The sequence below is a fragment of the Neodiprion virginianus genome, chromosome 1 (genome assembly GCF_021901495.1).
Source record: "Neodiprion virginianus isolate iyNeoVirg1 chromosome 1, iyNeoVirg1.1, whole genome shotgun sequence".
Taxonomy (NCBI): domain Eukaryota; kingdom Metazoa; phylum Arthropoda; class Insecta; order Hymenoptera; family Diprionidae; genus Neodiprion; species Neodiprion virginianus.
The window spans coordinates 31,688,786-31,715,987 of record NC_060877.1 but is presented as its reverse complement, the minus strand read 5'-3'; the positions used below and the strand labels follow the sequence as shown (position 1 = coordinate 31,715,987).

At 41.3% G+C, this 27,202-nt stretch overlaps 2 protein-coding genes across 5 annotated transcripts in view; one reads left to right on the top strand and one right to left on the bottom strand.

Annotated features, from left to right (window-relative positions):
- The window catches only part of LOC124307284 (neuropeptide CCHamide-1 receptor), a 70,057-nt gene extending 44,060 nt beyond the window's left edge, over positions 1 to 25,997 (bottom strand). For 3 of the 4 annotated variants that reach the window (XM_046768806.1, XM_046768815.1, XM_046768821.1), the window contains exons 1-2: positions 25,827 to 25,997; positions 25,652 to 25,723 (exon numbers count right to left, since the gene is read on the bottom strand). The gene's annotated coding sequence lies outside the window, so the exon portion shown is untranslated. Of the gene's footprint in view, positions 1 to 6,452; positions 6,537 to 25,651; positions 25,724 to 25,826 lie in introns of those variants that run through there. The other variant, XM_046768809.1, reaches the window with a different exon arrangement.
- The window catches only part of LOC124307303 (neuropeptide CCHamide-2 receptor-like), a 113,983-nt gene that overhangs the window by 12,853 nt on the left and 73,928 nt on the right, over positions 1 to 27,202 (top strand). The window contains exon 2 of the mRNA XM_046768880.1: positions 18,302 to 18,446. The gene's annotated coding sequence lies outside the window, so the exon portion shown is untranslated. The remainder of the gene's footprint in view (positions 1 to 18,301; positions 18,447 to 27,202) is intronic.

Sequence of the window (27,202 nt, the reverse complement as noted above, 5' to 3'; positions counted from 1 at the left end):
CCCGTCCGGAAGTCGGCAGCGCCGTTTTTTTTTTTTTCAGAAAAAAAGCCAACGCGTGTGCGCCTTGAACCGAACACAATATCATTCCGCTCCTCGTAAAATTGGCACATGCCATAACATGTAACGCTAGTTGGTTTCGCTGCCGGTGGCGAGCTGTAAACGAAACTCTTACGAAACATTCGGAGAACCCTTCTCTTATCTAGGTTCCATGAATAGCCACTGGCAGTTGGTACCGTTTTTCTCGCAGTATAGCTGATAATTTTGAGGTTCGAGGTGGACAAATGGGACTATCGGTCGGCTTGAGCGATGGCACGAATCCATCTTGCAAGCCTGCGACGAATTTTCTCTGCGAAATATTGCCGGGAGTAAATCACGGATTGCCGGTGTAAAGGTTACACGCGTGGCCACGAATTCGTTCGATTGGAGGAAAACGTGTCGCGGAGTTGAACTTGCGTTAATTGAATTTTATCAATTTATGATCCGCACGTTATTCCTTATATTCGCGAAGACGAATCTCCTATATATAGGAATAAATTTTCATTACACAAGAAGGAAATAAATTCACCCTGATTGCCGAAAGCACAACTTTTCATCAAACTTCGTTCCTCCCTCGACCTTTGCTCTGATACCGGCAGATATTTACAATTGGTTCGTTAGCTGCAAGCTTTTGAAATATAAAATTAAATCCTTCTCATTTTAATGTTAATGTAGCTATCGCGATCAGATAATTTTTAATTCTTTCCGGGAACTCTGTTTGCATAGATTTGAATATACTTTCTTTTTTCTTTTTTTTTTTTTATAAATTGCTCCTTTATTAGATAAAAAATTACCGATCCAACGAATTGTACTAATATTGTCAGCCTCGTGCCGAAAATTAATTCGCACTCAAGTAAACTTCCGCAGCTTTATTAGTATTTTATATCGATTATAACATCGCTGAAAACTGTCCGCGTAAAAACTCTCGAGTCATTGTATTTACCCTTCCGGTTTTCGGCCGTGCAATCGCAAACTTCTGACTTCAAAATACGCCATTATACGGGATGAACAAAAGCTCCGCATAATGGGGGTTGCGACGGAAGTAAACGACGGCGCAAACGAGCCACGCGACTCACTTTTCTCCCGACGCGTAAAGTAATATTTGACAATTTCGCAACACGTTGCGATTTTTCTAGCGCGAAAAACGAAACGACTCCGGATAAAGTTCGGAAGTAAGTTCCCGAGTTCCGTGACGTCGCTTGGATATCGCAGCAGCTTCTGTTGGGTACGGTAAAGAGGAAACAGAATATGAAAATTCAAAAGTTGAGGCCAATCCTGTATTTCCCCAACTTTTAAGCTTTCTTCCGTTTATTTATAGTACTCGGTTTAATTAACTCTTGTTATACGCTGGCTTGCCGGTGGGTTGGTACATAAGAATAAAAATTTAAATCAAAACCCTGCAAATATAAGCAGAACAGGGCTCAACGTCATTGTGTATAACGTGTAGAATGGAATAAAGAAAAACCTCGCTTGTTCCATTTCCGGAATTTAAGTCTCGAGGCTTATACGTGCATATATATATACATACTAAATTCAGCGTGTCACACCTACGTGATCTTCGAGTTTTAACGTCAGCCCATAACCATCGGCTGTAACAAATCCGTAACGACATTTATTGCCAGTTGAGGACATGAATCGCGAGAGCACGGAGAGCTATCAACACTAATCAATGCTTGACGTGGCTGGGATGCTGAAACGTTGTCAAGGTGAGCTGAATTCTTAGGATCCGTTGTTCGGAAAGATGGCTAATTAAGAAATTTAATATCCGGTGATGTTTTTACAGGGAGTATTTACCAAACATCGTTTTCCATCGAAAATTAGACCGACGCTTTGCTACGACACGCGGTGTGTTTAATGTAATTATATCCCCAAAGTCATTGGAATCGAAGCTTAAGATTTCACTGCTTATATAAAAAACGTACGGGGACTGGACGGCAACAGGAAATTAAAATAAAACGTTTTGTGGAGTTGATGTTCGCCTGTAACAACAATTTGGCCGACGAGTCAGCTCAATCAGCTCGCAGCGTTGACCGTCTAAAATCCAGCGGTATACCTTGTCAGGCTATGAGCAATGAATTTACACAACCTAGGTTGGGGGAGGAGACCGTGGAAAGAGATTGGCCGAAAAACGACTCGGGAAACGTGTTTACGCAACGATTGTTTCGAACTTGTCTCGTCTCGGATGAAAAACTATCGGTCAGTTTTTTTTTATCTCCGAAGTCCGTAGCTGGTTCATCGCCAGAATTGCCACGTGGAGGCGGCCGCGGGTTATTCGCGTCGTTTCTCGCCGCCGCGCTGCAATGACTTTACGTATTCCAAGAGCGAGATCCCGTCCGCAGATGGTGGATTCGATAACGCGGGTGGGGATCAGAATCCCGAAAAACAAAAAAGTCGACTGCTCAAAACCCCGAAATTTTCGAAATATGGATTTTAAGACGACGAATGATCAGTGTACCGGGATTTTGGATAAATCACCCGGTAAAATAAATATTTTGCCGCAAGTTCATTTAACCGAACGCTCTTTTATTCGAAGAAGTATTTTCAGAACAGTCCACATTCCGAATGAACAAAGCACAAAATTTGAAGGTACGGAAAAATGAAAGTTCTGAAATTAAAAATTGAGAGCGGCTTATACTTCCTACAGACAGAAAACCAAGAAAAATATTTGTTGAAAATCAATGTTCAGAAGGAGGAAAATTTCTATTCGCAAAATGTAGAAGGGCCGGAATTCCGAAAGAATGAGATATAGAAAAGCCGAAATATCGAATCTCCTGAAAATTTGTATTTCGTCCATTCTGTCTTACAATTAGTGGGTTTCCGGATTCTGACCGTTCGAGTCTTTGGTCAATATACACGGTTAGAAACAAAATGTCCCAACAGGCCCACTAAAATATTTGGGTCGATTTAACCATTTTTTGATCTATTACTAAGTGAAAAAAAGTGAAAAAAAGGAAAACTCACAAATTAAATGTAGATATGATGACTTAAATGTTAAAATTACAAAAATTTGTGTCATATTTACTAACAGAAGTATGACTAATAACACAAATATGTAGTGAACCTTCTGGGTTATTATGTTTAGCTAAATTTTTCTAACAGTGTAGTTATTGGTAAATTCGAATTCGTAAATTTTCGTAAACGGCACCAGCCTGACATTTGAAAAGTAATTTTTTGGACTGTTCGACATTCTCGCAATTCAATATTTTACTTTTCGTATTCTTCCCCACTCTCAAAAAAGAGCAAAAAAAAAACAAATTTCGGTATAAATTTATTTATGCATTTTCGCTTTCTCAATATCTATTTTCCGCAAGACAACGTTTCGTATTTACGGTCCGTCTACGTTTTCAACTGTCGGTAATTAGACTTTCGGGATTTCGTATCGCTGAATTTTTGGTCCTTCGCATTCTCGTACCCTAATTGATAACGCGATAGAAAACATCAGCGAAGGCTTCACCGAGGTAACAACGCGTCGTTACGCAGAACCTCCACTCTGAATGCAGACAAAAAGGAAATGGAATCGAAGTGGCGCCAACTGGATTCTACCATCTGGTTCCGAGTACTCCTCTTATACCTACATGCCTAGGTATATCCAGCCCTGTTCTATCCCGTTTCTTGCTGCACCGAAGCCTGCGGGAGCATCGGGATCCCAGCCGATCCAGTTTCTAGATCAAAGTGGTTAGATTTACAACCTGGTGAGTTATGAGTAAGGGCGAGAGAATCGAAGAGGGTAAATGGTTCTAATTACGTGAACTCGAACTTCAGACAGACCCAAGGGAGTTGGAACGAGTTAGGGAATTGAGAAAAAGCAAAATGAAGCACGTATGGTGGGTGGAATTCGAAATGAATACCGGATTGTTTACAGTAACGTGATTGGCGGTACAATTTTTGGGCGTAGTGTCTATATTATGTATGTATGTGTACAATGTACATATACTCTTCAGAGGGAAAGTTGGGGAAATTTAACGGAATTGAAATGGCGAGTTGATTAACAGGTAAAACCTGTATTACATCCACCGCAGGGAGGAAAATTTCAATTCTCGATATATTTTGGAGAGAAAATTTTCTCCTCTTGAGGTTTGAGTGGTAAATTATTACACGCGTGTCGATCAAGATCAGATATTCGCGATACCAGCTGGCGAAAAGGTGAAGTTATTCCCAACGGTGGAGGAAATTAATTTAACATTTCGATTAACGATGCGATTTCATTTTCCATTTGATTAAGTATACAATTAAAAATGTTGAAAATTTTACCAGCGAATCATGCCGTGAAATCATTCTACTTCCTAATCTCGTTTTTACTTTTGTTTCAATCTCGGTCTTTTATCTCCGTACTTTTTCCTCTACCATTGATTTCATCGTTATCCATGAAACCAGCGACAAATCTATTTTCACGGGTTTCGATAACCAAACGGCTATAACACGTGGCGAAAAAAATAGCAGGGATCAGCCGATGTAAAGTACAAGGAATAAGAGTCAAATGAAATTGCATTATCGAGCAAAAGTAACGAAGGATTAATACTCCTGGGGAGTGTTTTTAAACTTTCTGAGTGGCACTCAAAATCGTTGTAGGATAACGCTAATCGCTTGAAACTTTACTGCGGCTTTTAAAATATTCACCGTCAAATATTCCTCGAGACATCGACGATTCCGAGCAACGAGTTGTACATTTTTTATATCTTATTCACCGTTCGGCTTTCGATCGAGTCATATCGCTGATTGCGATTATTTCTTACACGGAAAAAAATTCCAGTCAGCTTAGCAAAATTGTTTCTGTAGCAGCGTTGTTTTTTTTTTCTTTTTTACTTTAACCAAAAATGTATGTTTGAATTATTAAACATCTTTTTATTCCACGTTCGCATAGTTTTCGTGAAAAATGTTATTCGGAAAATATCTTTGTCACTTGATAAATTTTTTTCTTTGCCTTTCCTGCGATTATAGATTAAATGCTATCCATTGAATACCATTGTTAATATAGTCAAAGGTTTCAAACGCACGTCATTATCCACATCGGATAATAAGAAAGGCAATGTGAACAAAATAGTGCGAGAAAAACTTATCAATTCCGCGCTGCAGTATCCATATTACAGATAATCATAATGATTGACAATATAAATACAAAAGCGTGGCTTCATCCTCCACAAGATACTTTGACGCAGTGGTTGAAGTTTCTGCAGGCTTGTGATGCGTACAATCTTGGTTCAAGCTAGGTTCAAAAGTTCTGCGCGGAAGTACAAAAAAACAAACAATCATTCCGTACAACGTAGAAGCAAACAAACCAAGATAAACGAAACGTTTTTTTTTTTTTTGTTCTCAATCTATCGAAAATTCAACTTTGCCCGGAGATTGATAGACAAAAAAATATTCAACAAACCGTGATTATTGTTTGAACAGCCCAAGGACGGGATGAAAATTCGTGATAACGGTACATTAGGTTTGACTCGAAACTGAGCAAACCAAGTCGCGTGACACGCAGTGACTTATTTATTAGAAAAACTTGACATAGCGTCACGAGATAAGCGACAATTATATCGAAATTTATTGCTAAGCGCTATATGTAGTAATAATCCTCAAGTTTATTATTAATTGTTGACAGAACCGACTCGTTATTCTCGACACTTTGTACTCGTTCCATTTCACCCCAAAATCGTAGCGAACTCCGATTGTTCTGGGTCGAAGACTTCCCAAGAACTTTCAAACTCCGCCAAGATCAAGAACAACTGTCTTTGTTTCTTCGAGGTAAATTTTCATATTTCGGCACTGACGCCGGTTCTTACGTATCTGAATTCAAAGAAAAATACGATTGCATTCTAACCCTTTTCCTTTGATTCTTTTTGAATTTATTCAGCATTATATTTGTAACTCTAAATTCTGTTTGAAAAATATGTTTTTTTGTTCAATAAATGGTTCTAGTTCTGAGGAGACCCTCCTCCCCTTCTCTGCCATTAGGATCGAAACGTCAAATGACGTTTAGTTTTTCGTCCTTTTGACCCGATGACACAGAGACACGGAGAAAAATTTCCACCTACATTCTACGAGGTCGAGAAAAATCCCCATTCAAATTAAGAACAATTACCGCACACCCATCCACCCGCGCACACGTCAAGGAAACGTTTTTATATTCCGCTGCTCGTTTCTTTCGGAAACTAAACTTCTTAGCGTCGACACAGGCTACGGATTCTAAGACCCCAATAATCGCAATGGAAACGAACGCGTCCATCCACAACTAAGTACCTAATGAAAATTTTGAAAGATTCCGAAGTTGAATAACCGTCAAGAAAGTCGAAAGGTAAGCGCCGATACCGGATGAGCGTCGACGAGAAAGAGTCAAATGCGATAAATTTAATATTCCCAAAGCACGGATCAGACGGAAAACGTGGATCGTTATGTTTTTCCGCTCGTCGGTTGGTCAGACTCACCGAAATCGACGGGACCGGCTCCTTCCTTCGCGTCTCTTTCAAGTTTCGTCAAAGCTGAATCCGCGTCGGAGGCGCACCGCGAGGCTACTGACAGCGACTCCACACGCAAGAGCGTCCGGCACACCCCCGCCTCCCACTTCTTCGCCCCAGCGGCAACCCCCGATTGGAAACCACCGTCATCGTGACACCGGGTGGATAAAATTCATCCCGAAATCGGGAAAGTCGTGGTAGCTGCAGTCGCGAGAAAGGGACGACGGATTTCTCACATTTATCACGAATCGTTAGAGACGATGGGAAAACTTATCCGCGACTTTGGGAGTCGCTTGTCATTTTGAACAATTGTACGCGATTCGGACATTTTTTTTCTACTTCTTTTACAGCTGTTGAGAACAAACGCGTTAGAAATTTTTCCGCCCATTCGCATTTGGAGGCGCGACGCGTGACGAAAAAACGACAAACCCGCGCACCGCTCGTTAGGATAATTGCGTTTTAACGCAAAATTTTCTAACCAACGCTTTCGAACTTGCGCGAAGCGATGCGTCCGAAATTTCGATCTGAAATACACGAACGTGCAGCGCGGTTCGATCTCGCTTCTGTTACCCAATTACATCGCGAACCCTCTCTACGAAGTGTTTCGACACGTATCGGCGGAGGCTTCTCTCCAAATATCAAGACGCTACGAGCTTCCGGTATTGGTATGCATCGATGTTCCGCCGCCTATTCAAATGAGCCTTATCGAAGAGGGTGTATAACGTGTATTATAGAGAGAGAGAGGAAATTTGTATGGGTGTTCATGCGGAGCACAGAGGAGCGACACGGCTTGATTGATCATTATTCTGGTCTAATTGCCAGAATCTGTCAAGGATCCCTTCCACAATTAGTTGCGCGCAAGTAGGCTGTTCAAATCGCAATAAACTTGACGTAAGACGAGTGTTGGCTCATTTATTTTCCGGAGACAGAGATCGAAATTTGGTATAAAGTCAGAGGCGAGGGGTGAAACGGGGGGGAAATATATAATCCAACTCGATTAATTAACCCGCTATAAGTTTCATTTTCGCCTTTAATAATCTCATTTCTTCAAAGGCGAGTCTTGGTTAACGGCGTTTTGTGACGCTAAGCGAAGCTGAAAGAAAATGCAGATCTTGGGGAGCAAAAGCACCGCAAAAAGTAATCAAAAGTTTCTACCCCTTCAAGAACCGGTGCTAATTTGTTTTGTCGAGAAACCTGGAGCGTTATCTTTTAGCATAAGATATTGCAGTTCAGTCGCGGCATAACTTGACACGCATAAAATGAAAATTGTTGCTGTGCAAAATATATATACATACGTACGCAATATACATTTTTACCCGAGGGAAGAAAGCGCCCGGCAACCGTTCCGAAATTTCCGCATGTATTATTCATCCAAATTCCAATACGTGGAATTTCGCAAATCAAAACTGCGGAGTAGAGATGCTTCCCCATTGGTACAAAAAATCACATCCCTTTCACACCACATATCGCATATCTGCCTCGTTAACCGAGCCGCGACTGACAATGAGGTTGAAACATTCAAGAACACGAGAAACAATGGCCAAGCCGTTTGCTCGACCCTATCTTTCCCCACCGAGATTAGCTTTAATGGAAGTTTGAAAGAAAAGAAAATAAAAAAAAAAAAGAAAAATAACGGCACTAGAAAAGTGACGTCCGCTTATCCTCTAAGACAATATTGAACCTGCACTTCTTTACTTGTTATTTTATTTCAGCTACTGCAATATGTCGTAGAGCTTAATAGGATCTTTCTCACGCTGATCACCGCGTCGCGTTTTTCTAACCAAGTTTCGCATTTGCAATATCCTTGAAACAGCTGGTAAAAAAAAATAAAAAAAATAAAAAAACGCTGTATATTGATGGCACGGAGAACACTGAGCGACAAGTTCCTCTGCCATTCGATTTCTGCGGCTCACTTATTTGCTGTTGGGGGTTGAAAATATATTCAACGATATGCGGATTGGCGCTTCATCGCGAGAGGAACGATCCCAAAAGAACGGAAAGGAAGTCGAGAACGTCGCCGAAAGGCTTTGACAGCAACAGTGTCAACGGCCCCTTCTCACCGACATCCCTTGTCTATAAAGATGAAAATTTCTCAATTTTCTCGCGGTCCTTTTGGCTGCGAAACAGGACGAAACCCGCTTTCGGACAAGAAATTGAATCCCTCAAAGCGCCCGGCCCTCTTAAGTTAACCGTAACAAGTGGTTTCTCGAAAGGCAATTTTAAAAGTCACGACTCGAGTATAAATAAAGGCCAAACGGAGACAGGGGTGAAAATTTTGAGCCGTAATAAATACCCGTATTTAATATTCAACCCGCGAGATTTTTCAATGAAATTAATAACGAATCCTTGGCAAAACAGCACGATAAATTCGCGTGAAATTGCCCGTAAAAACAAACTGCCAAACCATCAGACTCGTTCTCATTATTCACATTTTCAGTTCTCGTAAATATTTTACCAGCCAATGTAGTCGCAAAACTTACAAACGTTTTCTGAACATGCGGTTGAAAATAATTCAAGACCATTTTGAACAGCTAACCAATTATGTTCCAATGATCATAGATAAATTCACCGCTCATTGGTCTCTGCCCGAAAGAAGCGTGCTAAGAATATAATGCTCGAGGGTGTGGTGGTCATTCTTTTTATTTTATACCCGTATCTCTGTGATGTATCTCTGCTTTTAGGATTAATCGTAAACGATCGCCACGCGAAAGATAGAAGGAATCCATTCCTGCTGTTCCGGAGTAGTTGAGTGCCTTTTTGCAGAAAGCATGATATCATTTGTCATTAATTTACATTATCATTCAAGTGTTTCTCTTCTCCTCGGTTCATCCTATCGGTCAATTTTCGTGTGGGATTCCCTTCGCCATACGCGTGTGGAAGTCAATCTATTCGGCGTTAAAATCTACGCGAAAATAAGTTTCCGTTGGGGCTGCACAATGATCCGGAAGTCCGGAAAACGGCAAGTGCCCGGTACGTTTGTTTGGGTGTAATACACGCCGGCAGACTTGGCGGTAAAATATAAATAAATGTTTCGCACGTAATCGTAAAAACTTGAAAAGTACCTTTAAACGAGTTGTGTCGACGCCACTAAAATGATTTACGACGCCTGTCGGTCTTCCGCTCTTTTCCTAAAAATATTTAACGGGATCGTTTTTTTTTTTTTTTTTTTAATCTCGTTCAACTTTTCCCGCGTCTTAAACTATACATCGTAAAAGTCTGCAAACAGGATCGCCTTTCGGAGAACTGTTTGAATTTGTATATTGTGAAATAAATTTTTAGAGAAATACTCTGCTCTTGATAGACGGTTCTTGTTATTCTCCCAAAAATTGTATCATCCGACTTTCTGTCGCATTGTTAATAAAATTTGCAAATACGACGAATGTCTCAATTCGCGACTATTTTGCGCCTTGAAATAAGCTTTCGTCCTTCCCGTCGTTTGTCAGCCTCGGGCTGGTTTCGCGCTTGAGTTTTCATCCTGGTGTTACAAGAGTAATAAAGCATAGCAGCTCTTCGTTACAAGGTTACCTGAAGTCTAGATTAGAGTGGCCTGCTGCTTGAATTTTTTTTTTTCTTTCTTCCACCCGTCAGCGTAAACTCTAAGAAACATTTGTATTGTAATGCGCGAGACAAATAAGCTTACATTTAATCGTCGTATATATTTGTGTAGCCGGTATACAGCCGCAGAACTCATTCGATCCGAATAATAAACAGCTGACAGTTTTTCGCGGTGAGAAATTTGTTGGTGATATCGCGAGATTCGTTTTCGCTTAATCTACCCTTCGCCAAAAACTATTTTCGCTGCCACTCAAGTCCGCCAGCCTCCGAGACAATCGCCAACTTTTGAACATACCGCTCATCGCCAGAATCTGATTCCCAGTTTTCGCTGCTCCTGTGCGATGAACAAGCTTTTTTGCCCCAAAAATTTTCCAGACTTTCGTGCATTTCATAAGCAACGGGTCGTCGGTTTTTTGAAAATTTTTGACATCTGGCAGGCCGGTGAAGCCGACCAACATCTGGCCGACAGCTTTCTCGCTCGTTGAGATAGATGGCCGGGGCTAAACGCTTGTAACGTTTACATACGTAAACTACTCACCGTGTTAGTCATGAGCAAACACGAGCTTATCGTTGCCAGTCAATTTCGGGCCGCCAGTACAACGGAAAATTTAATAAGCTCTGCATTTTGAGCCCTTCTGAAATTATCTGACGCTCCTATTATCCGGGTAAAAGTTTCGTATCATCCCAAATTGGGCGAATCCAATTAGCTGGATGAACGAGCGGAAGGAAAAAAAAATTAACAAAAATTAAATATTTCTTTGATAACTTCGGTTCTTTTTTTTTTTTTTTTTTGTTTAATCAGATCAATTTCGTCGTTCTTCTTATCTCAGCCGCACGCCGCTCTGCCGGCTGAAATATGATTTGTCGCCGATTTCCATTTCGTAAAAATATACCGTCAGTGTGATTCGGAATAAGTTTTCTGGAATTCTGAAGTTATTCCAATTAAAGATAAATTTTGTCACGTACTTGCGCTGCGATCATTTACCCTGGCCGTTTTATTACCTTCTCAGCTTTTTCGCTTTAGCTTTAATTTGGCAACTTCACTCAGCCAGCAGCCTCGGAAATTGCGCGAGAACAAATTCCCCTAGAATATTGAGAGAGTGTTCCGTTTAACCTTGACATTCGGCAACTTTGCGAATACTTAATGCTAAGGATATCCGGGAAAAAGCTGAAATTTCTCTCTATGTTCATTTCTGATTATCAAATACCAACGCGACAATGGCTCGTGCAACCTTATCGGTAATTCAAGAGGGTGCGTCTCGATTCAAAATCCTCGAAACAGCGTTAGCGATCTTGTTTCACTCTAATTGAATCCCGTTGATAATAACATTTTACGATGTACCCACGCCGATCGGGTTCACGTGGAACGGCCGAAAGTTTTTTTTATATCTCGTTGTTTTGCGGAATGTGAATAGTCGTAATTTTCTTTCTTATCGAGGAAGTCGTAAAACTTACTTAACAGGAATGGCCGCATTCGAAACGCCGCGATGCAATTTTCTACGAAACAGAACCGCGTAGAAATTATCTCTTATCGTTCTCGGATAAATGAGAATATTATTCATTCCCATCAAGGAAAGGTGATCTACCCGATGTATGTATCCAGGAAGGAATTTATTGATCCGATTGATCCCAAGAAACGTAGTTACACACGAGCACGGAGAGACAAGGAAAGAAATTATAAATAAATATACCGTTTGAAATGTACAGAGAGCCGTCAAGACGGTTCGATAAATTGCAAGGACAGGGAAATACGAAATTAAACCCAACTTTAATTGCAAAAGTAGGTAACGAAGATTCCCCATAACCGTGAAAACTAGAGGATCGATTGCGGGTGAAAACCCAAGCGCCTCGCTCTGGTTATGAAATTTCAGCAATAAAATTTCCGCCTACACTCCAAGGACCCGGTGCAACGTGTCGCAGAATTTATCCGGTGCACGTTCGTGCGGTTTGCATGTTTATCGATTGCGTGTGGCGTGACGAAAGACCGTCCGTCAACCGAGGTCCTCGCCTTCTAATACGATCGTCAACGGCTTGGCTATGTTATGCAAACGCAGACTCCCCGCGTAGCTGCATTCGATTTATAACTTGCACGGGGAATGAATTGAAGACACCGTAATGCTGTTCTCTATGGCTTTACTGCGGAAACTGAATTATTTATTGTTCTTTTGCCTCGGGACTTGCTACGCCGATGGTCGAAACGTGAAAATACAGGGACGCGTGAATTTTCGATAAATATGTTGTGTATCTTGAACGAATTCCCGCGAGTGCGAAGATCGGAATTATTTATAACCAATCACGAACAACGAGGATTTCTCGATTGTGTCGGAATATTGCTTATAGAGTTTTGGGGTATTCTGACATTCTTGTGGGTCAAATCACGACTTCAATGGCCTGACTCCGTCAGATTTTGATGTTCACTGGGTTTTATTTTTATTTTATTTTGTCGCCCTTTCGAAATTTTTGTTTAACATTTTAGGGCTTCGTTACGTCCGGCATTTCGCCCGACGTCCTTTCCATCTTCTTGGACCACGTCTTGCCTCTATTTACTTATCCATTTTTCCACTTTTCCACATTCCTCATAGTAACATTGTAGTCTCCATCCTGTTCTTCTATTTTCATTCAGCCCCACGTCACTCGCTATCGCCTTTACTCCGCTTATTCTTTTCTCCACTATTCTGGATCCCCACACCTTTCGTCCACTCGTACTCCTTGTCTCAAGAAACTTCTATTCCATCCTTCATCAAAGCCACTTCTGTTCCAACGTTCGTATTATAATCGACTTCAATTCCAAGTTCCAACTTTCACGTATTTCTAATCCACTTCGCCTAATTAAGCAATCACAACTTTTCCGTCATAATAAAGCATTTATACAATGTTTTCATCGTTTATCACGACTTACGTTCTTTGATCGGCGTTTCCGATCCGCTGGATTATTCATAATCGGTGGACACTATAAACTACGAGCAAATTGGAATCGTTAGAATTACAATGTAACGATTTATCACGGAGAAAAGATTTCGATTACTGTTAATAAATGTATACTTTGAGTAAACGTATGATTTGTCTATTAACAAATTCTTATCGATCATAATCTGGCTGAACTAAAATTTGATAATAATAACGAAACATTTATTTCGCCATGTCGAAATATACGTTTGTTAACAGTAAATAAACTTTTTTCTCAGTGTACGAGCTCGGCAAAGCTCGCCAGCTAATGAAACATTGAAGAGCTCGGAGCCAAATTTTCTCGGTGAATTTGCCTAGAATTCTGGCACACAACGGATATTACCGCAGGGATTTATTTGATGGTCGGTTATACATGTTGTACTATCCGAACAGTGCTTGCGAAGCTCCGACGTGTGAGATTTGGTTACGCGGGGAGGACGGGAGGAGCACGTCCTTCCCTTTGTGTTATTTACTTACTTTTTTGGTTTATGGTACATACGCGAGGCTTGATGCTGCCACGAAACTGTGACTTCTTCGTAAAACTCTTCTTTCGGCCTGGTGCAATATATTTTATCCTCGGCTTTACCAGTTGATTCGCACGCCAGGTCGGTCAAATATAAAAAATGGCCCGGCGTGAAAAAAGCGGACGATGGTTATATACCGTATACATATATATTTATATACATGTATACATATACACATCCACACATCTAAGCATAGATATGGTCACACGTGAATTTCTGGATGATGTATGTCGTTGGGATAAAAATAATAACGAGTCGACCACACGAGCTGGTTCGTATTATAAGAAATCGGGTAACGCGCGGTTCATGATCGGCGCACGGTTCCGAAGGTGAACCGCCTGAACGACAAGCAATTATTTTCACCCCCACGACCCAACGGCACGAATCGTTTCCGAACAATTTGGGGTTACGATCGCCTAAGTCGACGCAAGGATAGCCGTACTTCTGAAAATGCTGACCATAATTCGCTTTGGAGGGTGATAAATCCAATATTTTGTCGCGTCGTAGTGTGGAATCGTCGGAAAAAAGTTACTGCAAAATCCAGGCGAACGCCGAGAAGCGGGCAGAAGGCACGTATCGAGCGCAACGCTGCTTGTTACGTTTGGATTAAGCTCGAGGTTAGAAAAAGCTCGGACATTTCAAAGTGGGTGCCTCACTTAAGACGAGAAAAGTTTCGCAGGCTTTTGAAGAAGCAAATCAAGTCGTCAACGTCGTCTACAAATGTTCTTTATTTACGAGTTCAATTTCACTCTCATGCGTTTGAGGGATGAGAGGGGGGGGGGGGGGGGGGGAATTTTAAGGTAAGATCGAGCGAATGGCTGCCGTAAATCTTATCTCCCGCCACCAGACTTATCCCGTCTTCGTACGTTATGACCTGAAAAACTTAATCGATCGAGTATTCAAATTTTAATCTTCTTGCAACACCCTGCGCCTTGCGTACGCCGTCATGGTTTTTAGCAGTAAAAAAACCATAAGCTTCGCGCATGGAATTTTGATAGAGGAAGTGCTGATGCGGACTGCGCGAAAAAAAGCCGGAACGAAAAGAGGGCCTTCTCAAAATTGATATTTATGGTGCTATTCATGATTGATCAGTGTGATCCGTTTTTCGAAACGATTGTCGAAGTGCACGTCGGGAAATCGGCTCGAACTTGTCGTTGTAACGAAACAAAGTGCACATTGTACACACGAAAAGCTGCGTCTGTGTACATCTCGTGATTTTCGAACAGTGTTATCACGACTCATGATACCGCAAAATACGCATGAGAAAAATTCCCGGTATAATCAAATTTACAGTGAACAGAAACAGCAGTAGGCATTCGAATCTAACAATTGTTTTACCGTGAGTTTTAGCTTTACCGGAAGAGAAAATAAAAGCGGAAAGTGTGCAATTTGACACTGGGTAATAGATGCGTTTATGGGGGCAAGGGATGGTAAGCTCAGTGAATTAAACCAGAATTACCATCTGGCGGTTGATCGTTGAGCCTGCAAGTTAACGTCACTCGCAAGCTCAAATTCTGTGGTTGCTTTTCCACGTGCCGTCGGCAACGAATGTTAGAAAAGCTCCGCGCATCGCGGTCGGTAACATCATTGAGCTTTTCAATTTCCATCATCGCGAACTATTTTATCGTCAGCTTTCTGATCGTCGAACGTTCCCATCGGAGGGCTATTATTATCTACATTTTGTAACATCAGACGATGAAAGTTTCGGTCCAGCAAGTTCATAAAACAACAATAAATTGCAAATTTTTCCTTCATTCGCATTTGAAAAAATGGGATTTCACTTATTTCACGATTTTCATTACTATCGCCCGGTTACAAAAACTAACTGGAGAATAATTGAAAGTAACTAACAATTCGATAGATTTTTCCGAAGCCCGATTTATCAACTCATGGTGGAGGGTGTTATTTAATACGTTTTCTTTTCCCCCGTCTTACAAGCGAGAACCTGAACGTTGTATGATATCTTAACGCTGGTCTTATCTTATTGTTGTATAAATGAATTGCTGTTGGCCTGCAGCCACGTTACGCGATATCTGAAAGGTTTAATAATGCTTCGATCAATGGAATTTCTGGCTCGTTTCAACCGGCGCACGAACTCGACGAAGAAGCGAAATATTCCGAAAGTAATACCAGTTTTTCAAGAATTGACGGAACGCTACGAGTGGGACCAGGTTCTCAGATTCGTCGCACTTTTTCACCTACCGTCGCTTCGCTGCTTTTATCTGCAATTCTACCTCCTGGACATTCGAGATAATGAGCGTACGCTCGCTGTTCGTGTATCGTTCGATAAATTGAAAGCAAAATTGCTTCACCAGGAATTAGACGCGGTGCGATGTAACATTTTTACTCACGTTTGTTTTCTCGTCAGATTGCGCTGGTGGTCCGGCGTATATATTCGCAACGATTTTTACTCACTATCAAATAACGTACTTCACGGAAGCTGATAGCAGATTAGCGAGCAAATCGTGACGTCAAGATTTCCCGCTAATTCGACGCTCCTCCGAACTACCTTCGATAATATCTGACGGGAAACTACGAAGACTTCAGTTCAGATCACTGGTTCTATTTTTCTTCTATTAACCCTTCCGTCTCGCTGCTTAACTGTAAGGATAAGAAACTCGCAAACTGAATTCAGGGAAATTTCACCGTTATCACTTTGGGTCGGAAGCTCTTCGCTGATTCCTATTTCCGGCAACACTGGAATTTCTCCGGGCTTAAGCTGCCCGACCGGAAGTTGCACAGATTTTTCTTGCCTTTTCGAATCGTCGGGGTTTTCAAAATATAACCCAATCAGTCGCGGGAACTTTCAATGGAATTTAGTTACCGTTGGGTCGAATTTGACTAATTCTGAATCTCGTTGTATTCGGCGAAAAATGTGCTGGAAACACGGAAACGTTTTTTCTTTTAATGAGACACGATTCTCTCTTCTTTTCCAAACTTTTTCTATCTACCGAAAGATTGGTCCAGGTATGCGAACCTCGATCATTCAGGGTTGATTTAACAGAGAAAATCGGGTCGGCACCTTACCGAGGTCTCGTTATCGACCTCGGCTGGATACGTCCAATTATCGTTGGGTAATTATTACCGCCAATTAGTGATCGGTTTGGACCAAAACTCAGCGTCTGAGCCTAACTCGCTTATCGCCGAGTAACTATTCCGTCGTCACTCAACCTCAAATATATCACCGGGGCGATTCCTATGTTTATAAGCTGATTGTCTCCCAGCATCCGAATTCGAGGAAGTCGCGGTAATGGAGTATAAAAAGGTAGCTGTAATAACCGGCTACCCTGAAGGAGTTTCAGGTTATTACGAATTTCAGTTTCAAAAGTTTCCGTAACCGCGTTGAGGATTAATTATCTGCTTTCCCATTAAATGAGTTCGGAATGAAGAGTAATGATTGCGATTGTGAGGCATCCAGCGGATCCGCAATAACGATTCCCCCAATAGTAATTTGTGTCAAGGCTTTGGGTCTGATGCGGGTAAAACATGGTTAGTGCCGGTGTCCGACCCGGGGGATTAAATCAACATTGAACAATCACAATAATTTTACTCCGACGATGCTTATCGGAATTAGAAGAGAATCGTCGCGCGTGCATCGTCGGGTTATTCTAATCACTCGCAGAGCTGCTCTCTAGGTGCGTGAACGTCACGGACGTCTGGCGATAAAGTTAATTATCGATTCTTGAAACCCGTTAACACGCCTCGGTCTATCGGTACACCGGTTTGATATTTACAAAGCTCTTGGAGGTCTGTTGTTTCCTTCACCGAGCAGAGGAACCGCCTAACAATATGCAAACATTGTATGTAATCCACGTCTCTCTCCGTTTCAATGACCCTTGGTCATTCGGTCAACGTTGCATCGTTTCTCCCCTCTTTCGTCGTTCGTTGTTCCAGAGTTATTTCACCTACTTTTTTAAGGTCCTTTCCCTTCTCCTTCTCGACGTTGATTCATCGTTAGTTCGTAATTGCTATACGTATAGTTTGGATATTAATTCAGCTGTTGTCAGGGAGACTCGGCGGAAACTAAAACTATTTTTAAAAAATATTTGAGTCGGATTATTCGTTTTACAATAACAAGTTTTACCTTCGATACATCAAAGTAAAATATGAATGTGATCGGAATATCACGCTAATCCGCAAAGAAAACTCTGAGATATTGTTGGGATCCTGAGGTGAGGGTGAGCTTTAGATCGTTTCAAAGAATTCTTAGACTCGGTATACCAGAAATTCAAATCCGATCAAAGATGTGAAAAATCTTAGTTTCACCAGGGGTCTTCTTTGAACGGAGAATTTCAGCCGCTTGCCGTACGGATCAAAAGCTGTTGAACTTTCCATTATTTGCACACAAAAGAGAGTTATTACGGTTATCTGCGGTCGGGTTTCCTCGTTGAGGATACGTGTTGATGTGCAATTGTTCGATGTTTCATTTTTATTTTAAATAAAATTGAAACCCAAATTCATAATTAAATTCCACGCCACTTAACAAATTTCGGTTATCAAAGCGAACTGAGCGGTGCCCGCTCGATTCCGACTACAGAAGCCGATTCCCAGAGCAATTAATGCAAATTGAAACGCTCAAAAGACCCCAGGCGAGAGGAAGAGGTACTTATTTTCACTCAATCTTGGCGACGATTTTCACCGCATTTCAATTCGTCCGACACAATTTATTCGCTAATTATAATTATACGATTCGGAAATGAAATAATCAACCGAATCGGTATCGCTAATTTAGTGTTATTGGATTCATGCATAAGGCTGTGAATATATGTAAATTAGGGTTATCCTTAATTTCAGTTTGGAGGAATTTTCGCCGTGACGCCTCCAAAGCCTGTATCGAATCGTTGAAAAATAACACGTCCGAATTTTCAACCACCTACATCGATGGAAAACCAAGCACCCGCACCAAGGTCGATTTCATCCATTCCGGGTCGATTCTCAGGTAAGAGAAAAAAAAGAAATGATAAATATGTCAATAATAAAAAAGGACCATTCGCACATGCATATTCGATAAACCAACTACCGATGCTCCAGAGTTGAAAATTTTTAAAAATAAGTCGAGACATTCGAGTGTACGAATATGCGCGACATGATTATTGTGAAAAAATGTGATTTTCGTGAGAAAAGAGCCCCTTTCAGATTCTCGGCGACAGCCGAATAACGTCGTTACGATACATCAGCTCTCTTCGCATTGCTTATACCTCGCGTTGTAAAACGTCTTTCATATCTCTCTCTCCCTTTTCTTTCTGGTCGACAGAATGAACACCGTTGTGTAATTCATAATTTCGCCAAAATTTATCCCCATAATAATCCCAAGGGCGCGATTCAGTTGGGACATACATTAGGCGTCTGCACCCTCGCATTCCCTCGACATTTCCCGTCACCGTCACTGTGTCGAGGACCGAATGTAGCTCCTTTGGGAATTCGCCAATCTCTCTTAACTCTCTACCTCTCTATGCCACACGTCATGTTCATGTTCCCACTTTCGCGTCAGCGTGTGACCTGTGCTTTTAACTTTTAAACTTACAAATCGATCGAGCTACAGATCTCGTACATTTAATTCTCTCGGAAATTCCTCGTGGATCGAGTCCGTGTCACTGCATAGGGTTGATTGTATTCGAAAAAAAAAGAAGTTTGACGTCTTCCCCGTGTTCTTTGAATAAGAAAACTCGGAGTTACAAGAGCCAATTTTTTAAATTTTACTTAGTTGTAAGACATATTCTTTTGCGAGGATTCTTTTGTTGGGGAGATGTTGTTTAAATGAGATTCATGGTGTTTATAATTAAGATGTTCGTTGCTTTTTATATACGACGTTCCTACACTTGGAATAACATGACAGAACTGATATGGCAATACTGTACGTAAGCAGTAGTATAGGAATATTACATGTATACATATATTCAAACAGATGTTAGATTCTTGCTCCGAAAACTCTGCAGAGCTCTTTGCGCGGCAAACTGAGAGCAGGACGTTTATTCCGCGCACGTTTTTGCTATACATTGCGTATTTCATGTCACCGGGCGTGCGAACCTAGTTCAGACATCCAAGTGCTTGCTCTTTTTTGCCGAGGATGATGTGGAAGCGAAAAGTGGTAGAGATCGAGAGCGAAACGAAAGCGCTGAGAAAATGGATAACGGAAAGACTGATATATATACATATATACACACACACACACACACATTATTACATATATATATGAGAGTAAAAAAAGGCGAAGTTTAGTTTTAGCGCTCACTCCTCGGTAAGCCGGAACAATGCGAAGGTGCCTCGTGTTTCCGGTCGACGGTGCGAAGTTGTATACTCGTACGTTTCTCCCCGATGAAAGAATGAAGACGATTTCTCCAGGCGATGTTGAATAAAGCAAGATAAACCAGGCCAGAAAAGCGTTGCAATAACGTCACATTTTCGGCGTCTTCTTGCGGAAGGCACTCTCTTGAACATTTTGACACGAGATAGAATTTATTCACCTCTGTAAGGAGTTTGATTGTATAGCCGAGCTTGATCGAAGTATAAATACTCGAGTCGAGTGTCGTTTCAGGTAGAAACAAGTGTATTTGAGATACTGATACGCCGGCTGCGCTTACCGGTTCAGTCGTACGTCGGAACTCGCACAGAGTGCTGCCGAGTTCTCCGATATTACATACTTAGCGCGTACGCATCACTTTGAAGTTAAAGATAAGCTTAGAGCGCGTGTGATACAGTGAAAGAGATGTGATTGAAGATGTTAATATTGATAATGCATATCCGCATTTCAATTATTAGACGGTCATTGACTGTCTTACGGGCTTCGCATCAGACGCGTAAGATTCCAAAACGTAAACACACTTACAGACATTCTTACAGTTGTGCTCGAAGAGGAAGAACACTTTATATTCACACATACAACAGCACAAGAAAACAAATTTGAACTTACTGGTGATGAGAGGAATTAACGACATCAGAGTCAGGGCGGCTAGGTGGTCTAGTGCAGTAAGGCTCCGTTAAAGCATCGCTAGATACCAGGTTCGATTCCTGGCTCCGTCGTTAATTTTTCGAATTTACCAGTTTTTCAAATTTATATCTTCAACAGTGAAAGAGAGTTACTCGAGGATTGACGAACGAGACAATAAAGGTATTGTTTCTTACAATTATCAATTTCGTTAAAAGTTGAAACACTTGTAAACTGTTCAATACCTTTAAAATTCATGCATAGATCTTTGAAGCTGATTTTTCAAGTAGTTTTTTTTTAATTAGAGTTTACCAGAGACTTGAACGCCGGTCATTCTTTGCACCCAGAAAAAAGTATTACCGAAGCAGGGATATTTTTTATGCAGGATGCTGCGCATATCTATCAATCAGCCACAAATAATATTCTCTTTTCAAGAATATTGAGACTCAATGATAGGAAATATCATGCAAATCGTAGGCGTCAGCGTGCATAGTCAAATTTTATTTTGACCGCAAAATTTGTTCGGAATCATTCATCTAATTATGCGCGATTCAGCCATACCTTTTTCTAGACACGGATTTGAAAGGACATAGCCATGTACTATTACCGCTTAGTTACGATGTGAGAAAATGGAAATGCGGCATATTTGAATGTCCGTAAAAACCAGGCTTTGCTTTGAATCTCTCGACGTGGTGCTTTCGGAAAAGGTTTAATAGAAATGACAAAAAGCAAAGAAAATTAAGTTGTTGAATAAAGTATAAAATAAAGCGAAAGTAATAAAAACAGATTAGAAAACAATCTAATAAGAGCAGATAGACACTTGTTGTCAGACGAGGAACGTAGCCTACAGGAAAAAGAAGAGAGACGGTCGAAATTGCGGGCTGAGGGGGCCGAGTTAATTTAACTGAAAACTGTCATTCATAATGCAATTCGGATGAGTTGTATTCTAAGAGCCTTTTATTAACATTTTTACAATCCATTACTGAGTAATTAGTTCATCGCACTTTGAAACGCGATAAAATGTGAATAAAAGTATCCGTCGTTGAATCGAAAATCTATAAACTTTGCGGCAAATCCTACAAATCAGTTTTTTCGTGACATTGACCAATTTTTTTGTGAAGTAAAAGCAAAACGCAGGCAAGTTCCAATTATTCTCCATCAGCTAAAAGTCCCGCAGAAGAAATTTCTCAGAGTAAGTTTGAGCTCTGCTATATCGTTGCTAAGGTTACCATGTATAATCGTGTATGTATAATATGCCTGGCAAAATTCGATTATAATGTAACTGAAATAGTGAAAGACCTTCTCTCTGACAATGAGCCAGGAGGCCCAGAAATTAGAATCTTACTTTACTCCAGACTTGAAGTTTTAATTTAAAATCTGGATGAATTTATTGAAAAATGGACTTTGGATAGGAACTTTGTATCGATTTGGGACTATAGACCCAATTTGCTTCAAGGGTTTTTGTACAGAATATCAAGAGTTACCAAAAAATTTTATCAGGAAGGCAAATCCGGAAGACTTCCGGCTGGTATAAAGAAGAACAGAGCGGAAAAATATTCGGGAAGGGATTGAAAGTCAGTTCGACTGGTATCGTTGTCGGACCAATTGAAAGCTCCTTCTCCTAAAATGAACGTTTTTCTGTATCGCGAAGATATCCAATCAAGCCTGATCGAAACCTACGTCAGTTCGTTATTGCTACGTTCCCAGTTGTTATAATTGTAGGCGCATTGATTGCAACGGGAAGTAGGCTGACTGTGTACGTATATAAACGTGTGCGAAATATTCTTCCGCTCTTTTTTCCTCTCTGTTTTGAAACGCCGTATCTAGCCCGACGTGGGTTTTTATTAAAAAAATAGTGACAGAATCGAAGATCTAGAAAACGACTGTGACAAAAAACCAATGCTGCGGTATGTTCGATTTGATCGTACGAATTTCCGGTCACAGTTATGCGCCAATATAGAGCCGCGAGGTAAAAGACGAGTTGATTGACCTGCGATAAGGTGTTTCTGGTACGTGGGTTCGATTTGTCTGTTAGGTCAGGAATTTTCAGGGCTCGCGTCCAGAGAGAACTATTTTCTTTCACTCGGGAATGCGTTACGAGGCACGCATACTTACCGCCGGGAACGCTGCGGGACTTGGGATGAAAAATTCATAAGGAAACGGGGAGCCTCGGTGACGCTTCGCCGCAATAATAATGTTCCTGTACCTGCATGGAGCGATCATGCGTTACCAGGAACGAGCCGAAACCGCGGCGAGCAAATGATTCCGATTTATTACACGACGACGACGCCTGCAGATTCGGTGCTGAGCGGTAAATCAAAATCCCATGACCTTTGGCGGGGGGATTCGCAACACAACGAAGCACTGCAAGCTCGTAAGCCGCGAGGCTATCTCGACGCTAAGCCATCCGCGATATCTCTCGCTTCTCAATCTCTTTCGAACGGTGCCGTGCGATTCTAAGAGCAGATAATCCCGGCTTTATACATTCCCGGGGGATATGTATTTATCCCCGGCAAAAGTTATTCTCTCTGCAGGGAGTTTAGACCCGCGGAATCATTTGGAGTTCGTGCTTTCTATGTTTTCAATTTTTCTCAACAAATAGAAAAACGGCGTTACGTATTTCTTTTTTTTATAAAAGTCTATCTTTCCACCGTCGCAGAAGATCGAGTCGAACGCCGCGTGGCGATGAGCCGGTCAAACTGATAAGATTACGATTCTATTATTAGGAAAGCTTTGCGTTCCTTCTTTCATTTGTGGAAATTGAATTTTGCCACGAAATCCCGACTACGGGGATTCTCCTTGGAGTTCGGCGGAAAAAATTCGACTGGACAGCTATAATGGCTAACCGCGAGAAATGCCTTCGAAACGAATGAAATGTACGCTTCACAATGAGGTAACGCTATCATTGGACAGAGCTGAACGTTGCCGCCACAAAATTTATGGCCGCTGAGGTTTTTATTAAAATTTATATCCCAAATTTCTATGGGTACATATAGATTGCATTTAATTTAAAGTAATTCGTAATTGAAGGGTTGATGATACAGTTCGGTAAATTACAAGATTCAAGTTCAATAAATGTGAACAATTTCTGTGTGTTACAATCTTGCTGTACAATTTGCAAGTTTAATAATTCCAAATTCTGAGTTGTCTCAAATCGATAACGATTCAAAAAGCGTGTGGCTTATAGTCCGGCTGTTCGTAATTACTGAATCGTCTCGCGAAGAAAGAGAGACGCCCCTTTGACAAATTCAAAGGGAAAGAAACTTTCTCCCTTTTGTTAGATTTAGTCTGGGCTGAAAATTGTCAACTGTCCGTGATCATCGTGACTTGTATTATACGCGAACTGTCAAGACCTAAACCTTGAACAGCGCGTCGAGTAGGTACTCACAGAATCGAAGCCGAGGATGAACCAAAACCGCCTTTACGGCGGTATAAAAATAATCTTCGAATTCTCTGTAATATTAAACTTCAAACGATATTACGCAGTATCGTATATCCGCGGAGAAATGAGAGATGAGACAGTGATATCCCCGTGACTCTTTATTCACGAGTAGAAATATTTTTCGTCAAAAAATATTCGGTTATTATCGTTGTCACTGTCAACCTGTTGAGCGATGGAAGTATGAATGGGTTAAAACGAACGAATACGAATACCATTAATCGGTGTGCATGAACGAACGGGCAGTGACTTGGCCCCTGATTGACAGACGTCAACGTGCGTCAGCTGACTTCCGATTCCCGCGACGCTTAATTTCGGCGTTTAACGCGGGTATCATCATTCATTTATAGGGGGACCCGGGCACGACGGACTCTCTCCAAAAATTGTACAAATGTTTTTTTTAATAACACTGCATCCCTCAATTCTACCTGTATTGTATAAATCATTGATTATCTATCAATACGTATGACAAAAAAAAAAAAAAACTAAATAAAAATTATTTTTCGGAGCAAATGGCCTTTATCTAAAATATTGTTTTTAAGAAATCATCGACAAAATTTAACTTTTTCTTATGAGAATGTTGCATTCTTTAACTTGACACATATCAAAGAAACGTCTAATAACACCTCAATGTTCAAATGTTTTGAGGGGTCCCTCGTGCCCCGTTCTCCCCTACCTAGGAAATAAAAATTCTGCGGCCGACTTCGCAACAGCTGTCTTCCATTTTCTCCGCAGGCGGGGTTAAATTTTTCTGGTAAAAGACGAGCGATGGCGGATTGGACCCGATGTCATAATCTCGTCTGCAAGCTGGGCTCAACTGAAATATGCTCGAGGTGGATCGGCATCCTTAGACGCAGCCCCCGCGCCGTCTGTCCCTTGAATGAATGGTAGTAACGAGGAGCTTAACTCTTGACGAATGTCTCCGCCGTGCTTTCGGATCCCGGCTCGCAGACACGCAGAAGATCCTTCGCCGTCCTATCAGCTGGATTTTCGGTAATGTTCGCGAGTGAAGCAAGAACCCGAATATCGCGAAATGGATATTACAGTTTAATTGGCGAAGTCATTAGGCGAGAAAACCAAATAGAAGGACGGACGACTCCAGCTTGGGTAGCTGCGTCAAATAATACGGTCTTATTTCAGTGGAAAAGCCGCGCGTAGAGTCAGACTGGCGGCGTTTGTTGGTCGCGTCGCGAGGGAATCGCACCGGGGATATTTTGATTCGGTTGAATCACGGTGCACGGTTGTGAATACAACGAGGGGAAGATCTCCCTTTTCGCGGATCAAAGGGCTCCGACAGCTTCGGCGAAAATCCGAAAAGTATCACGATGCGAGGGGATTCGTCAGTTTCAGGGCGTGAGAAAAGAACGGAGAGGTGAAAAGGATAAGAAGGAGTGAATCTACTTATGTAGATATGAATTTACCATCCAATTTTACAAAAAACTTTTCGCGTACCAGAAATTTTTTTGCAATAGTGGTATATTTAACGTCTTCGATGTATATTGCGATACAAATCGATCACGCGTCTCGACGCACTGCAATTTCTCTTTTGCGAATATATAAATTGGGACAACATTCACGAAAAAAAACCTGTTGCGCGGAAAGATATTACTTCAAATGCGGTATTTGACTAGTTCAAAGAATATTCGCGAATATAATTTGACACGCTAATGATAATTCTCACCGCGATCCTTTTAAAGTCTAAACCAAAATAATGCCTACCATGTAATTACCGTTACGCATGTAAATCGAACAAGTTTTAACTACTTGCGATCATACTCACTTTTATTTCGAATAATCAAAAATAGCATCCAATTCGTCCCTTCGAACACATCTTCACTTCACAGAGCATGGGCTGAAAATATAAAATCACTAGCGTTTTTCAACTCTGGCTTTAAATTACCAGCGTACATGACTAATGGGTTTTTTTTTTTGTTTTTTTTTTTATCAATACTAACGCTTAAGCAATCAACTGAAACACCGTTGAAAAATACCTCTGAATAGAAAAAAAAAAACAATTACATGTAATATCAAAACATTATCACGTATACGTCAAATACGCCACGAACCCTATCTGATAATTGAAACTAGATCAGTAATCAACCGTCGTGGTTTTTTATTTCGCGACGCGAAGCCGACCGAGTCTCATTCACTACAACACCGGTTGGGATCGAGTTCGGCTATTTACTACGTCGTTCACGCTAGAGTATACGTCGAGAGTATCATGCGATAGTACGACCGTCCAGAAGAATTGATCCATTCTTTTTCCATTATACAATCTAAAGTAGAAGACCCACGTACAATCGTGTAATTCAACGAGGATATGTACAAACGGCTTTAATACAGTATTCGCACAAGAGTATACACGTCGAGTATCGCGCGATACAATAGGCTAGAATTGGTCCATTCTTCTTCCATTATACAGCTTAAATCATGAGACACGAACGATATCGTGTGATCCAACAGGTATTATATTGCGGTTCTGCTACGGTATAGCTCGTGGTACAAGTAACATAGGTGGAGAATATCGCTCGACGGTGAGATCATTCGTTTTATTTTATAATTTTACATTATGTACAACCATCCTAATCGAACAAGTATCATATAAGGCCTCCGCGAATCGGCGCCATTATTGTACAACCCTGCGTGGTCGGCGGTTTTGGTTGTCGAAGAATCCTTTCGCTGGACTAGTTTACGTCCAATTAGGTTAAAGAGAGACCACTTTTCTCCGTCAATTGCGAGTGTGCCACGCAGACTGCATACCTGTTTATAGGTGGCGGAAGAGTTGTTAAACAGAAGGCTGCGTATAAACGTAGCGAGAATCGTGTATATATACGTACTTATAGCCCAGATCAGTGGCTCGTAACTTTTAACGACTTGGCCAACGGCAGCGTTACCTTCCCACGTCTTCCTGGTCTTGGCTAAAACTGTAAAATTAGACGTATACATGTTCTATGCAGATCAGCTGCTGCTCGCGGCAGGTTGCCCGGCTTATTACCGGCTCGTTATCATTCTTTAGGTATCTTTTTTCATTTATACTTAACGAGCTCGGAAGATCACAGTCTTTGATGGCTGTTCGTTATGGGGACAATACCTCCTCCCCCATCCGCAATGGATAACTTTATTACGCGAAAGCACGCAGCGTGGGTGGCCTTTCACTGTTATTGGTTCTCTTCTTCTTACATCGTCAAATCCGATCGGTTCTTAACGATTTTCTGGAATTGAGAGAGAGGAGATTCGTTGGGGATAAAAAATAGCAGAACATCGTGTAGATTCGTGACTCGCGTGGTTCATTAAGAAGAAAACCCTCCCTCAGTCCGCTGGATAGATCCAA